Source organism: Meriones unguiculatus, chromosome X (assembly GCF_030254825.1).
Source record: "Meriones unguiculatus strain TT.TT164.6M chromosome X, Bangor_MerUng_6.1, whole genome shotgun sequence".
In the NCBI taxonomy this organism is placed as follows: Eukaryota; Metazoa; Chordata; class Mammalia; order Rodentia; family Muridae; genus Meriones; species Meriones unguiculatus.
In genome coordinates this window covers 94442182-94457407 of record NC_083369.1, presented here as the reverse complement: position 1 = coordinate 94457407, position 15226 = coordinate 94442182, and the positions used below count along the sequence as shown (strand labels likewise).

Sequence of the window (15226 nt, the reverse complement as noted above, 5' to 3'; positions counted from 1 at the left end):
ATTATATGATTTTGTTTATGTGAAATGTGTACAATAGGCAAATTCATAAAGGCAGAAATAAGATTAGAGAATCCCCAATGCTGAGGAAAAGGCGGAACGGGGCCTTAGTTGTTGCTGAATAGTTACAGAGTTTATTTTTTAGGGTGAAAAAAAAAGTTTTAGAAAGCCAGGGGTAATAGAGCATGCCTATGATTCCTGACACAGGAAGTAGAGACAGGAGGATCAGGAGTTCAATGCCAGTCCTGACCATAGAGTGTGTTTGAGGTTAGCCTTGGCTACACCAAGAAACCCTAACTCAAAAAAAAAAAAAGAGAAAAGAAAGAAAGGAAAAGAAAGTGTTTGGAAGTTTATTTGATGGAAGGAGGTGGTGGCTACATCACATTGTGAATATAAACAATATCACTGAGTTGTATAAAAAAAGAGCTCAAATGTCTTATTTTACGTTACAAAATAATTTTGCTACAATAAAAAACTGTTGTACCAAAAACCATACAGTTGTCAACTTTATTTTTATGTTTTGGAAGCTTGAGAACAATTTTATTGAGTTTAAAAGCAAAACAACAGGATGAGCAAACTGAAAATTTTGGTGGCTCTCGGGAAGGTGGCTTAGGGGAAGAGACAAAGACATGTCTTTTGAGAGGGGGGCATGGAGAGTCAGAGAGCAGAGAAGAGTAAGAAAGCCCAGAGTGTCAGGCAAAGCATGTCTGGGCTCTGGCCAGTATCCAGAAGAAAAGAAAAGAGAAAAAAGGAAAGGAGAAAGTTACATTCTGAGTACCCCCCCCCAAAAAAAAAGCAGGCGTGCTTAGCTGAGCTGCATAGTAGCAGATGAAATGAAATGCTTTATTTTTAATTGTTAATTTTTATTTGTTATTGTTATTACTCTTACTATTGGTATGCATTATTGATATGTATGGGGAATTATACACCATGATGTGTGTGTATGTGCTCAGTGAACAGCTTCATGGAGTCACTTCTCTCCTTCTACCTTTACATTGATTCCAGTCGTCAAACACAGGTCCCATGCACAGCAAGCCAATAGGTGGACTATTATTTCTAGCTCAGTTAAAGCTGGTAAAAAAAAAAAAATCAAACTTTAAGGACAACAAGATGGCTCAGTGGGTTAAAAAAAAAACACTTGCCCTCAAGCCTGATAACCTGAATTCAATCCAGGGAACCACGTGGTGGAGGGAAAAAAAACTGATTCTCACAGGTTGTCATCTGACCACTACACAAATGCCTTGGCAGGCACTACCATTCGCATGTACACGGACGGACACACACACACACACACACACACACACACACACACAGCTCAAACCCATCCCAGTATCTCCTAACCACTCCTGCCATCCTTCAAACCACAACAGTGACTGAAGAAAACCCCCATTCTCACTTCTTGGTCAGCACTCTCTATCTCCCCCCCCCCATATGTAGTACACAGTCTACGTAGCCATTCCTAAGCACAGATGTCCAGTTTTGCCTGGTTTCCAGTTGTATACAAAGGGGATTATACGGAAAGCATCCTTCTGTGTCTGTTTTCATTCAGTTGGTATGTTTCTGAACTAAAATGCGCGGTGGGGGGTGAGATCCAGTATGTTCGTTTTCACTGCTCCTCTGGAGTGTTCCACGGAGTGAATATAGGAAAATGTACCTACCTGTTCTACTCCGCTTGGGATATTCTTAGGTGTTTGAAGGGTAGCATTTCTGCTTCTGGGAGTTATGCATGGCTCAGCTTCAGCAGAAATGCTGAACTATTTGTGAAAAGGTTTTGCACTTCTACCGATTGTTTTTGGAAATTTCTATTGTATCCTTGCAATTTTAGCTATTCTGGTGGCTGTGTTGACATGGAATTTGGGTTATCTTTGAGAGCAATGGAGCCTTTCTTGGCTATGGAGTTAGGGTGTTGCCCGTTCACAATCACACAAAACTTCCACTGAACCGATGGCTTTTGCATATTCAAAGAATGAACTTCCTGGACCACAGACCAGGAAGAGTGAGCTTTTGAAAGATGTATTTTCTTCCGGAGATCTTAAGACAAAAGAAAGAAGGCAGCGCTTTCTCACAGCAGGGATGGTCCCAGAAAATAGGATACCTTTGGGTTGCTAGCCTTGTGTGCCCTTTAAAGGACATATGAATGAAACTAAGGTGCGGCATGAGCTGCTCAGTCCAGTTGGCCCGTCCAGGTGTCCAGGTGCCTCTTCTCAGTTTCACTCCAGTCGTCACGTCCTCCAGGCAGGGGCAAAAGATAACAAGGAAGCAGAAACCAGGGCTATCTTCTGGCATGCCTGGCCTCCCGAAAGTATAGTCTTGGAGCTTCTGCTTTGGAATCTCTGCCAGAAATGACCAGTTTCTATCTCCTCGTCTCATTATTAACTGGGCTATCTTTCACAGGGCTATCTTTCACGGGGCTATCTTCGCAGCCCTAACGTCTCATTCTATATACTTAAGAAAAATCTCTCATGTCAGGTATGCTGACACATGCCTCTAGGCAGATCTCCGCGAAGCCAGGCCTCACAGATCCTGCCTCAAAAAGAAAAGAAAATCTCTCCAATTATCTGACCACTAAGCTACTACAATGGAAGGAAAAAGGAATTCTTGTTTAAGTAAACTAGTTTAAGCCCCGCACGGCGCTGCATACCTGTAATCCCAACACGTGGGAAGCTAAGGATAGAGAGTCAATGAGTTAGAAATCAGCCCAGGCTACATAACAAAACCTCCCCTCAAAAGAGAAAAATAATAATAACAAAAGAAAACTAATTCCAACAGAATGGCCTAGAGATGCTGATCCTCCTGTTTCACTCAGCATCCCTGAGTGCTGGGATGACAGGCATGCAACTGCCGCACCTGCTTGTGAATACAGTTTTAATTTGTGACCACAACAGCACAGCGGGAAAGGGCTGGAGGGTGTTAAACTATATAGGAGAAGAGATTTTTTTTTGTACACTATTGAAATTAACTTATCATTGAACTGAACTGAATTGTTATAAATGTATGATATTAAATGCAATTCTCAAGGCAACCACTAAAAAAAACCAACTGGAAAATATACAGTAAAATAAATGTCAAGAAAATTTAAGTGATACTCTAGAAAATATTCATTTAATATAGGGAAAAAAAAAAGAAAGACAACAATAAAGATTAAGGAACAAATATAAGACAGCCAGGAAACAATGCAATGGGAAGTGTTGTCCCCTATTAGTAATTAGATTAAATGTAAATAGATTAAATCTCTAATTAAAAGTGACAAGTTAATAAAATGGATAAAATACATGATCCAATGATATGCTATCTATAAGAGATTTGTTTTAGATCTAGACACACAAATAAATTAAAAGTAAATGGATGGAAAAATATATCCCAAGCCCACAGTAACTATAAACAAAGCCAAGTGACTACCACTAATAACAAACAAAATGGACTTTAAGGCTAGTGGTCCCCTTTTGTTTGAACACAATATAAGCATCTGCTTTGTAAGATAACATATATTCCAATTCTCTCTCTCTCTCTCTCTCTCTGTGTGTGTGTGTGTGTGTGTGTGTGTGTGTGTGTGTACAGGCACATAGGTCCTAAGGTGGGATCTGTGGAGGTCAGAGGCCAACTTTGGAGTTGAGTGCTAGGATTATAGGCATGTATCACTACACCCAGCTCCAAATCATTGTTTTCAAATGATATTTATGGTAACTTTGTTTCATATGGCTAAATTATGTACCTGTATACCCAGGCTCAAATAAAAATTTCATAGGTGAGAAGTGATTGCAAATAGAAAGCGCTTAATTTAAGAAGCCCTGGTTTAAAGACAGTCTCTTCAATTAACAAGTACTCACAAAGGAAACCTAGAGTCTCCCTGGGTATATAAATCACGCTTAAGATGGCCAACACAAAACAAATTCGGAGGTATTTTTGAAGGTTTTCTGTTTGTTTGTGTTTTACCTTACTGATCTTTTGCTTGTGTATTTTGGTTTCCAAGTTTGAATTTTTATATGGTTTTTGTTTGGTGTGTATGTGTGTGTATCTGCGTGTGTATGTAGGCTTTTTTGTTTGTTTAATTTTTGTTTTGTTTTGATTTTGTGAGACAGGATCTCACTATGTAGCTCTGGCTGTCCAGGAACTGACTCTGGAGACCAAGCTGGCCTCGAACTCAGAGATCAAAGGCATGTGCCACTAAGCCTGGCAACTGTAGATGTTTCTCGTGCTCTTTCTTAGTTTCTTTTTTATCTTATCTTATTGTTTGTCTTGTTTTATCCCTTTTTATTTTAATTTTATCCTGTCCTTTTTATTTGTCTGTTTATTTTCTTAAGAGAGAGAAAAACTGGTACATGCCTTTAATCCTGGCACTACAGGCAAATCTATGTGAGTTCCAGGACAGCCTGGAACAGAGAAATCCTGTCTTGAAAAAAACAAAGGGAGAGAAGGGGCCGAGTGTGGAGTTGAAAGAATGAAGAGGTGGGGAGGATCTGAGAGCTGATAAGGCAAAGGAAACTGCAATCGGAGTTTGTTGTGTGAAAATAACTCTATTTTTAAAATATTATATTATTAAGGGGTCACAGCATTAGGACGGTTGAGAACCACTGCTCAAGTCACACTTGTGGCTAAGTGGCTGTATTTGTCACTTTTCTAGTCCCTTTGACCAAATAAATACTCAGCAAGAAGCAATTGCTGAGAGCAGAATTTCACTTCGACCCATAATTCATAGGGATACAGTCCCTCATGGCTGCTCACAGTTTGATGGAGCAGGAAGCAGGGAGAGATGTTCATCTGATTTTCTCCCTTTGCCCTTTCTATGAAGTCTGGGCTCCTGGCCTATGGGAAGGTATCATTCAGTTTCAATATGGGTCTTTACTCCTCAGTTAAACTTATTGGGAACCCGCTCACAGACACCCTCAGTGGATTGTTCCACTGGTACGCTAGGCATTTCTTAACCCAACCCAGTTGGCAATCAGTTTTGATCATCACAGTAAGGTAAGGTGGGAGGGGACAGCAAAGATTAGTGCCTGGGAGGGAAAACTTAGACTCTTGAGGCAAACTAAAAGCTGATGGTGACAAAGATTGAAATAGACCATAATAAAAACAATGGACCTGGGCAAGGTATTACAGGCCTATAATCCCAGCATTTAAGAGGCTGAGGCAGGAGGATTGCTGTGAGTTTGAAGCCAGCCTGAGCTACATAGTGAGTCTGAGGCTATATGGGAGGGCCTTGTTAAAAGAAAAAGGAGGTAATAACCCAAAACCTGCTTCACTAAGAACATCAGCAAAATTTACAAATCTTTAACTAGACTCACTAAGAGTTATTAACATCAGAATCTTTCAAGCCAACTTTACACAAATTTAAAAGATTCTGGAATACTATGAACATCTGTACAACAACAAATTACATAATAGAGATGAAATAGAAAAAAATCCACAAACTACTAAGATGGACTCAAGAATAAAAATACACTAGATCTTGGGCTGGCTAGTTTATGCTAAGAGTCAAGTTGGAGAAAGGGACTCTCAACTGAGAAAATGTCCCCAGGAGACATTAAAGGTGGTTCATGCTTTTAATCCCAGCACTCAGGAGGCAGAGGCAGGTGGATTTCTGTGAGTTTGAGGCCAGCCTTGTCTACAAATTGAGTCCAGGACAGCCAAGGCTACACAGAGAAACCCTGTCTCAAAAAACAAAATAAAAAACAAACAAAGCATGTGTTAGTAAATGTCCCATAAGGTTGGTCTCTAGATAAATTTGCCCAGCATTTGTTTTTTTTTTTTTTTTTTTGATTAGTGATTGTAAAAGGAACTTTTATTAATTAGCCTGAAGTAATTTTCATCTCAGAGGCTTACTGCCTCCTTCTACTAATCTAGGCCTGGAATGTTTTCAGCCTCTGAGACTTACTGCTTAACAAACTCACCCTTTCTTATCTTACTGAGCTCTGGACTGGCTGGTTTAACTCAGCTGTTCTGGCTCAACTTCCTCTCCCAACTGACTTATTCAATCTGGCTTTTCTCTTGGCCTCAAACTAACTCAAGCAATCTGCTCTAATCTCCTGGCTCCTCATTTTCTGTCTCATTCAGTCTTCACCTGAGTTCTCTCTCTGAGACCCTTTCCTTTTTCTCTCTCTTCTTGTGAGAGTTTGTGCAATTCCTATTCTGTCAAATCTTTCTTGGATTCGTCACTTTTTCTGCCACTCAATTAGACATCATTTTCAGACATGGGTGTTTCCTTCTACAAACTAACTTTACCTTCATTGTTTGGAATTAAAGGTGTTTACTACCATGCCTAGACCTAAACTTTTCTTTACCTGAAACTTGTTCTATACCAGGCTGGCCTTGAACTCAGATCTGCTTGTCTCTGTCTCCTGATTAAAAGCATGTTTGTATTCCAGCCAGATCACACAGACCTAGAAAGTCTTTGGATGTGATCTCTTGCCAGAAAAACATATTCTTTTTTTTTTTTTTGTAATAAAGATTTATTTATTCATTATGTATACAATGTTGTCTGCATGTACACCTGCACACCAGAAGAGGGCACCAGATCTCATTATAGATGGTTGTGAGCCACCATGTGGTTGCTGGGAACTGAACTCAGGACCTCTGGACGAGCAGTCGGTGTTCTTAACCTCTGAGGCCTCTCTTCAGCTCCCAGAGGAACCATATGCTGAATTAACATTCCTCTACAGAGGATGGATGAGGGAGGGCCCAGCCCACTGTTGGTAATACCACCCTGGGCAGGTGCCCCTGTGTTTTATAAAGAAGTAAGTCAAGCAGCCATGAGGAGAAAGCCAGTAAGCAGCACCCCTCCATGGCCTGTGACTCAGTTCTTAGAACGTAAGGGATATATTTATCAGAATATTGCATCACCATATTCTGTGGAACTTTTTTTTTTTTCTAAATTTTCCTGAATTTCTTTCTTTATGTGAGGGGGTTGCAGTTGTGCTGAAAGAAATTCTGTTCTCCCCAAGATTTTAGTCACCTCAGTTAACCACAGGAACAGAAACTCTAACCGAGACAAACATATAATCAATAAAGAGCAAAGCGATCCAAAAGAACAAAGAGGGGGCATTTCCCTCATAGAATATGGTGAAAGAACTCCACACTCAAGGCTAGCCCAGGATGCACAGTGAAGAATGAGACTCTGACCAAAAAAGAAGGGAGGGAAAAAAGGAGGGAACCAATGTGTGCACAGTAGTCCCAGTGCACAGGGCTTTATCTCCTGGGAAAACTTACAAAAAGAGGGTGAGGGCTGAGGAGATGGCTTAGTCAGAAAAGCACATAGGCATAAAGATGTGAGTTCAAGCCAGCATGTGGGAAGCAGAGACAGATGGGTCTCTGTGAGTTCGAACCCAAAGGGAGTTACAGAACACCCAAGGCTACACAGAGAAGCCCTGTCTTACAAAAAAAAAAAAAAAGGTGTGGGGAAGAGTTAGAGTCCCAGAACCCATGTGAAAAAAGCCAGCGCCAGCTTCTAGGATTACACAATCGCTACACAGCTATCCTGTCAGAACCCCAACCTTAAATATTCTAGCTCTGCTCTTGGACTAGTCCCAAAAGACTAATTCATGGGGTAAAAATAAGTCAAAGATACTTACAGACAGACGTCATACTTATTTATCTGTATGGAGACAGCTGAGACCATTCTTGATGGATAGTCCCACAGCAACTGGGCAGGGCTGGCTGTAAAAGGCCGAACACTGACTCACCCAGAAGCTGCTTGCCAGAGTCGGACATGGACTGGCTTGTTAAAGGCACAGGTGAGGGGCTGGCTGGAAAGTGATACCCTGTCATGCTCCCAGAGGCTGCATCCAAAATTAATGGGCATGATGTGCCACTGTGTCCCCAGTGGTGAAACACAAGGGTGAATTTAGAAGGGAGGAGGGGAGGGGCATTCCCACAGGCTGTTATTCTCACCAACCTTGGGATGGGGGTGCTCATTTTTTTTTTCCTGACTATTCTTGGTTCTGCTTGTTAGGAGATTGGAGCTCCCAGAAGGCTAGCTCCTCCACCAGGGGCTCCGAAAAAGCCCTATGGAAATATAAAGTCTAGCTTTTACTCACTCACCCTGGGCTTCCCACACGAAGGATCAAACAGGCAGGAAGAATTACTCTTCCGGCAGATTTAATTGACCTTGATCTCAATGAGGAGATAGGGCTCTGTTAAGCTTTGGGGGATGGGAAGGGGGTTCTTTTTGGCAGTCACAGGATACTGTTGGGTACCTGTCAGTATTTCTTTGCTCGATTCTGCTGTGGAACTCTGCCTTCTGGACCTGCCAGGACTGCTGCTGTCCTGAAATCAGAATAGCTGCAATTACTCACAGGAGAGCCTCAGAAGATCAGATTCACCAACATTCCCTTGTGAGGTTGTGGGGAGGCTCATGGGGCTCCCGAGGATCCACACCATCCCTTCCCGGGGATATATGAGTAGTTAACAGTTGTTGGTGGAAGGAGAATCTTTGGTGGTGTAGCTGCCCACATCACATGAGTAACACCAATTCAACTGATTGGTTCACTGGGCTAGATGTTGGCAGAACCATTGCTGCGGTCTGTTGTTTGCCCTATGTGGGGGACATAGAAATACAGAAATAAACACACCAGGAGAAGTCACAGAGCAGCAGGAGTAGTCAAATCATGACCCTCATCAATGAGAATCTTCATCATGGTATCAGATAAGCCACCTGCAGTGACAGTTGCTTTCCAAGGATGAAGACATTCTAGGCTGGCTAATGGCGAAAGGCTCCAGTAAAGATCAGTTACTAACTCTCTCTCTCTCTCTCTCTCTCTCTCTCTCTGTGTGTGTGTGTGTGTGTGTGTGTGGTATCTGTATGTCTGTGTTTGAGTATGGAAGACAGAGGTCAACCCCAGGAGCTGTCCACCTTGATTTTAGTTTTTGAGACAGGGCTTCTCCCTCGAATTCCAGATTTGTCAATTAGGCTCCCATCATGAACCACCATGCCCGGCTCTTTTAATGTGGAGACTGAACTCAGTTCTCTGTGCTTTTGTAGCAAGTACTTCGTCAACTGAGCCATTCCCCCAGCCCTCACTTTCCTTATGGAGGGTTCTCAGTGTGAAGCCCGGTGGGCCAGAGAAATGGATCCCCAGATTGACTCTATGAAGCAAGTGTGTCTGAGGGACACGGTTGTGCAGTGTGACAAATGCTGTAGTGCACTGCCCCAGTGTGAAGGGCCTTAGCCCAAGCATTCTTTCCCCTTGTTTGTGGGAGTGCTGGCAGCTGGGAGAGGAGCCCTCGATGGAGCTTGCCTTTCAGCTGAGGATGCCTGTCCCGCCCAAGGTCGAAGCTCCAACCCAGGGGCATCTTCTGTCCCGTGGCTAGCCAGTGTGGGAATACAAAGGCCTGAATCCCCTCATCTCAACTGGGGACAAATATTTAAGGGCCATCTCAGCTCCAAAGGTCTTTGTGGAGTCAGCTTGGTCTTGGCTGCAAATGTGGCACAGACCAACTTTTCCCTCTGTCCAATTCTATGTTGCCCCTGCCCCCTGGGGTATAGTTCCTGAGAGTGCTCCTCAATAAACTTCCTACATGCAAATATCTGCCTCAGGGTCTGTTTCCCAGGAAACCTGGCTGGTGACAAACTGTTTTACAGTAGTACTCTTGGGCACCGCACACATGAAATACTGGGTAGGGCTGTCATGGCTGAGGAGTTATTGCTTCCTTCCTTACAGCTTGGAGCAATCCTCATGAGTCTGAAAAATCAACACTGGTGACTTCGAAGAAGACATTTCTATTGGTCTGTCTCCCCCTAGCCATCCTGGGAGGGAGATTTGCCATTGATCAATTACACAGTGGCACACCACCACCACTGCCCCCCCCCCCCCCCACATACACACTGCATCCTGAGAATCCTGGCATTAATTTTTCTGTCGGCAGATCTCCTCCCCTCCCCCATCAGGTTACACACACACACACACACACACACACACACACCCTACCCCAGACTTACTCAGAAGATAAAAATAAGTGAGAGGTGGCTACGAACAGACTGTCATTCAGGCGCCATACTTATTTATCTGTGAGGAGACAACTGAGACCAGTCCTGACTGTAAAAGTTGAAGAGGGTGTGACGTTTTTAGCAGGAAGAAACCTGGTGAGACTCCCAGCTCATCTTTCCCTTGATCTCCTTTGGAGTATCTCCAGCACACTGTACCAGCCTATACAGATGCCCACTCACCTAGGGACAAGAGAAAGGAAGACGACAGGGGCATGAGGTTCCCGTCTGTGTCTGTGAACTGTCTCTGCTTGCTCTGTGGTGGCAAAGGCAGAGCCGTTAACAGATAAGTGGCTTGCAGTACCCATTCCATAAATCACCCACCAGAAACCTGAGCATTTGAGATGACCAGGACTTCTGGCCCTTCCTAGATGGGAGGTCCATACAGTGAGGATATTGGGTCCTGGCATGTATTGTCATTCTTATAGTAAAGTCTCAGGCTGGGCGTAGTGGTGCTCGCCTTTAATCCCAGCACTTGGGAGGTAGAGGCACGAGGATTTCTGTGAATTTGAGGCCAATGTGATCTAAAAGTCGTTCTCTGGTCTCCACACATGGGCCATGGTTTGCCCTCTCCACCAATAAATATAATTTAAAATAATAATAATAAAATAAAACAGGGTATTCTTGTGTCCCCGATATATGTACTATAGTCAAGGTTGGCCGTTTGACTGGCTATATTGTCACCAAGTACTGCTCAACTGACCTTGGAGTTGAGCCTCGGTTTGCATGCTCAGCTGGTATTTGAAAGAGACAGCCATACTTTGGCTTAGCCCTGGCAGAATGCCATGAAACAAAGACCAAGCCACCCAAACAGTGGGAATTATTCTCAGGCCCATGGCAAGACTCACCAAAAATAAGAGTGATGTGAATGAAATGCAAAAAGAGAAAGACATAACTAAAGACAGAACAAATGATCGTCAAAAGGGGAAAAACAGTGTAAATCACTATGCACAACTGAAATGGAAAGCAAAAATATAATGAAGAACTAGCAATCCATAGAATGTCATGGAGCTTCAGGCAAGTTCTGCTGCAGTCCATTTAAAGACATTGATAATAAAGTTTGAGTTGCCAATAAAACGTTGGTGTCACATTAAGGAAAGAAATCAAAATACTTCCCCTTGGTCTCATTTAACCAAGAGCAAGTCTAGATTTGAATTCACTACTTTCATCTCCTTGTGACTTCCATCCTTTTGTCTTTTTGTTGTCTGAGTCTGAATTTGTGTCTGCCTGAAGAATGTCTTGTGAATCTGTCCCCGCTTCTGGGTCTGTGTGTCTGTGTGTGCCTCTAAGAAAAGGCTTTGCTTTATCCCTTATAGAGCAGCACAGAGAGCATCGTATGGGGACAGAATGGGGCACACTTCACAGAAACCTTGAGCAGAGTTTCACAAGGGATTGGATCACTGAGTCCAACTGACCCCCGTTGATGCAGATCGCAAATGTCATTGTTTATCAAGCAATATCCTTATGTTGTATTCAACATTTATGGTGGATATTCATTTTATAAGCTTGCTTTCAATCTCTGTGTTTGCTGCTTTCAGCAAACGAAACAAATGCATCCTTTTGGGTCAGGGACATGGAAGAGTGCGTAATTTAAGATTACAGTTAAGCATCAGCTTAGGCTGTGAAAGCTAACGGGAAACTCAAGGCAAGTAAAATTGGCAGCTACATTGTTCAAAGTAGGTTAAACAAACAGGCCGAGTACACAGTTAGGCTAGCAGGCTTGGGTTTTCTATGACCTCAAGGTGTATTATTAACTCTGGCCGGGAGGTCCAGCAAAAGTTCCAGTCTTTTAGAACATTAGAGACATTTTCATTACGGTAATGCATCCCGGCACTCGGCTGAAACTTTTTCTCAATTTTCTTACCTGTCCTTACTTCTTTGGGATGGGTATGCACTTGTGCCGCAGCTCACAGGTAGCGTGTTCCCTCTTTCTACTGTGTGGGGTTCTGGGGATCAAACTCGGGTCGTCAGGCTTGGCGTCAAGAGCCTTTACTCACCGAGTCCCCCTCCCCACACCAAATTCTGTGAAACTTCTAAGAACTGTTGGGGCTGGGTTAGGGTGGCACACGCCTTTAATCCCAGCACTCCAGGGGCTGGAATGTCTGATTCTGGGCTAATCAGCCCAGAGAATGGTCTCACCCACTTTAATTAATGTAATCAAGATAACTCCCTGCAATACCCAGAGGCCCATCTCCCTGGTAATTTTAGATTCTGTCAAGTTGACAATTAACAGAAACCACTACTGAGGCACTAACAGATGATGGATTGGGTAGGGTCATCTGTATCATTTGCCCAGTACAGACGCTTTGTCTGTCTCCCAAGCCTGCTTCCCAAAGGGCACAGCGGGTCCCAGGTGTCCTGCAACAGCCATGATGACCCTGGGGAGTGTGTGTAGTTAACCTCTAGGGAATGAAATTCTGATGGAAGAATGTCAGTTCTGTCGAGGTTCCTATTGGTTAGCAGGGCGGCGGGAGAATTCTTCCAACTGGCTCCAATCCCAAACCACCCCGGCTGGTAGCTGGCGAGCAAAAGTAAGAGCTAAGGAATGAGTAACCTCAGATTTTGCTCTCTCCAAGAGGCACCTAGCCAAAGACACAGAAAGGCAAGTTAGTTGGCATAAGTGGTGACTGTACCCTATCACGTGTATGGTGGACCGTATCAGCAGAGACTATTCTTTCAGGTTTTGATGAAAAGAGTTTGAGGGAGCCAGGCGTGGTGATGTGGTGGATGCCTTTAATCCCAGCACTCAGGGAGGCAGAGGCTGGTGGATCCCTATGAGTTTGAGGACAGCCTTATCTGCAAAGTGAGTCCAGGACAGCCAAGGGTACACAGAGAAACCCTGTCTCAAAAAAAAAAACAAAACAAAAACAAACATACAAACAAACAACAATTTGAGAAGGTTGAGGAAACGGCTCAGCAGGTAATAGCACTTACAATGCAAACAGGAGGACCTACTTTCAAATCCCCAGAATCCATGTGAAAATCCAGGCTTGGTCAGACACACTTTTAACCCCAGAACTGTGCACAAGAGACAGAGATAGAAGGATTGCTGGGGCTTACTGTCTATCAGCCTAGATCCGGGTTTAGTGAGAGACCCTCTCTCAAAAAGAATATAGCAGAGTGATAGAGCTGTATGCCTACTATCCCCCACGTCCTCTCTCTCTCTCTCTCTCTCTCTCTCTCTCTCTCTCTCATTCGTATATACACACATGTACATTACACACAACAACCACAACAATAAATAATGGAGACATTAAGATGGCATTTGCTGGGCTGGAGACATGGCTCAGTGGTTAAGAGCACTGGCTGCTCCTCTAGAGGACCAGGGTTCAATTCCCAGCACACACATGGCAGCTCACAAGTCTCTGTAACCCCAAGTCCAGGAGATCTGGCATCCTCACACAGATGTAAATTAAGGTAAAACACTAATGCACTATATATATGTGTGTGTGTGTACATTTTTTTTAAAGATGGCATTTGCCACAAAGTGTTTGATCTCCAAAACCCACACAAAGATGGAAAGAGAACTGACTAAACAAAATACTCTCTGACTTCTACACATGTGCTTTGGCATGAGCGCTCACACCACACCAATAATAATAAATTAAAATTTTTAAGTTTAAAGTAACAATGAAACCATTTTTTCAATTTGCTCCATAATTGATTTTTCTCTTTATTCTTTTTTCTTTGCTCTCTCATCATATTTTCTTTTGCTTTTAATATTTATTATTATTATTACTATTATTTATTTTAGACAAGGTCTCTCTGTGTAGCTTTGGCTGTCCTAGAGCTCAATTCTGTAGACCAGGCAGGCCTCAGAATCACAGAGATCCACCTGCCTCTGCTGGAACTAAAGACATGTTCATCATCTTTCTCTTCTTTTCCCTCCTCCTTCTTCACCATAACCCACACTATTTCTAAAACCATAAATATTGTCTTTATTAGAGAAGTTGTTAGTGGGGCCCCTGGGGTCAAAGAACACTCCTCCCTCAGGCACTTGCGCAGCGGTGGGGACTCAGGGGAAACCGAAGGTCAGCTGGAGAAGAATGCAGGGAGCATGAAGAAAGGGGAAAGCAGCAAAGGGGTTTCTTCCGGAAGTGTGTGTTGATTTAGTGGAGTCAGCTATGAAGGCAGACAGAGGAGAGGGACATAAAGTATCACTAGGCAGTTGAGGCTACCTTTGAACTCATGACAACGTTTCTGCCACAGCGATCCAACTGTTAGAATTAAAGTTGCCGGTCGGCTTGAACTACGTTCTAGTTTTTACTGGAGAAAGGAACCACACCCAGCTCGGGGATTCTTCAAGTAGCAAAACAGGGTGTCCAGACTCTAGTTTTTGTGATGATTCAACAACGCAGATCGTTAAGTGGAGGTGATGGAGGCTGACCCTCTTCTTGTCAAGCTTTGTGGTGCTGATGGTTTAGTATTTGAGGAACCGACTGAAGATGGACACATTAACACTGACAAAGAACTATGCGCGCCTCCTGTGGCTCTTTGCTATCCTATGCCAATTACTTTCCACCAAGCCTCTGGTGTGGTTCGAGGTCCAGTGGCAGCTCTGGAGACCCTCTCAGCCTTAGGATTGCGTCTTGACCAGCAGATGTGGTGGCTCAGCACTAGAAGGACTGCCTCTGATAAAGCAAGTCATAGATGAGGATTTGTATCATAACAGATACAAACCTGCAAAGGATCCTTGGGGGGGGGGGTTCTGGTGTTACAGTGTCCCACCATTCTGACTGGCCTTCCAAGACTCAGGAACGAGGTTTCGAAATGCCTCTGCTGCCATGGGAGCTTCACTTGCTCATTCAGAATACTCTCTGAAGGTAACAGATGTGCCACAAGTAAGGACTTTGAATGCTATTGCAAAGGATGTCCTAGTTTAGTTAAACTTGTTGGAGAGCCGTGGAGATCAGTGTGAAGGCAGAAGTTGAATCTCCAGTTCTCTAACCTTGCACGTGGCCATGGAGGATGTGTCTAGGAAGAGAAAGAAACTGGAACAGCAATGCAATAACTATATTTGCTGGCCATTGCTATCATCATGGGGAAATTTAGTCTGTGCTTTTTTCCACAGAGAGAGGCTCAGTCAGTTTTCAGTGGGATTAACTCATGGACTGGCAAAGCTCAACTGCAAGGCATGGAATCAGAATTTGGTTTACGGTCAATTTAGTGTCACTTTTTTTTTTTTTGCCTTTTTGTCCATAAAACAAAAACGCTCGTCTATTGTGTTAAAAGAAAGAAAGAAGGCTGAGAGAT

The 15226-nt window shown here is 43.4% G+C and overlaps 1 pseudogene; it reads left to right on the top strand.

Moving 5' to 3' along the window:
- The first annotated feature begins 7699 nt into the window (after nucleotides 1-7699).
- LOC110563865 (copper homeostasis protein cutC homolog) lies at nucleotides 7700-14856 on the top strand (annotated as a pseudogene).
- The last annotated feature ends 370 nt before the right edge of the window (nucleotides 14857-15226 follow it).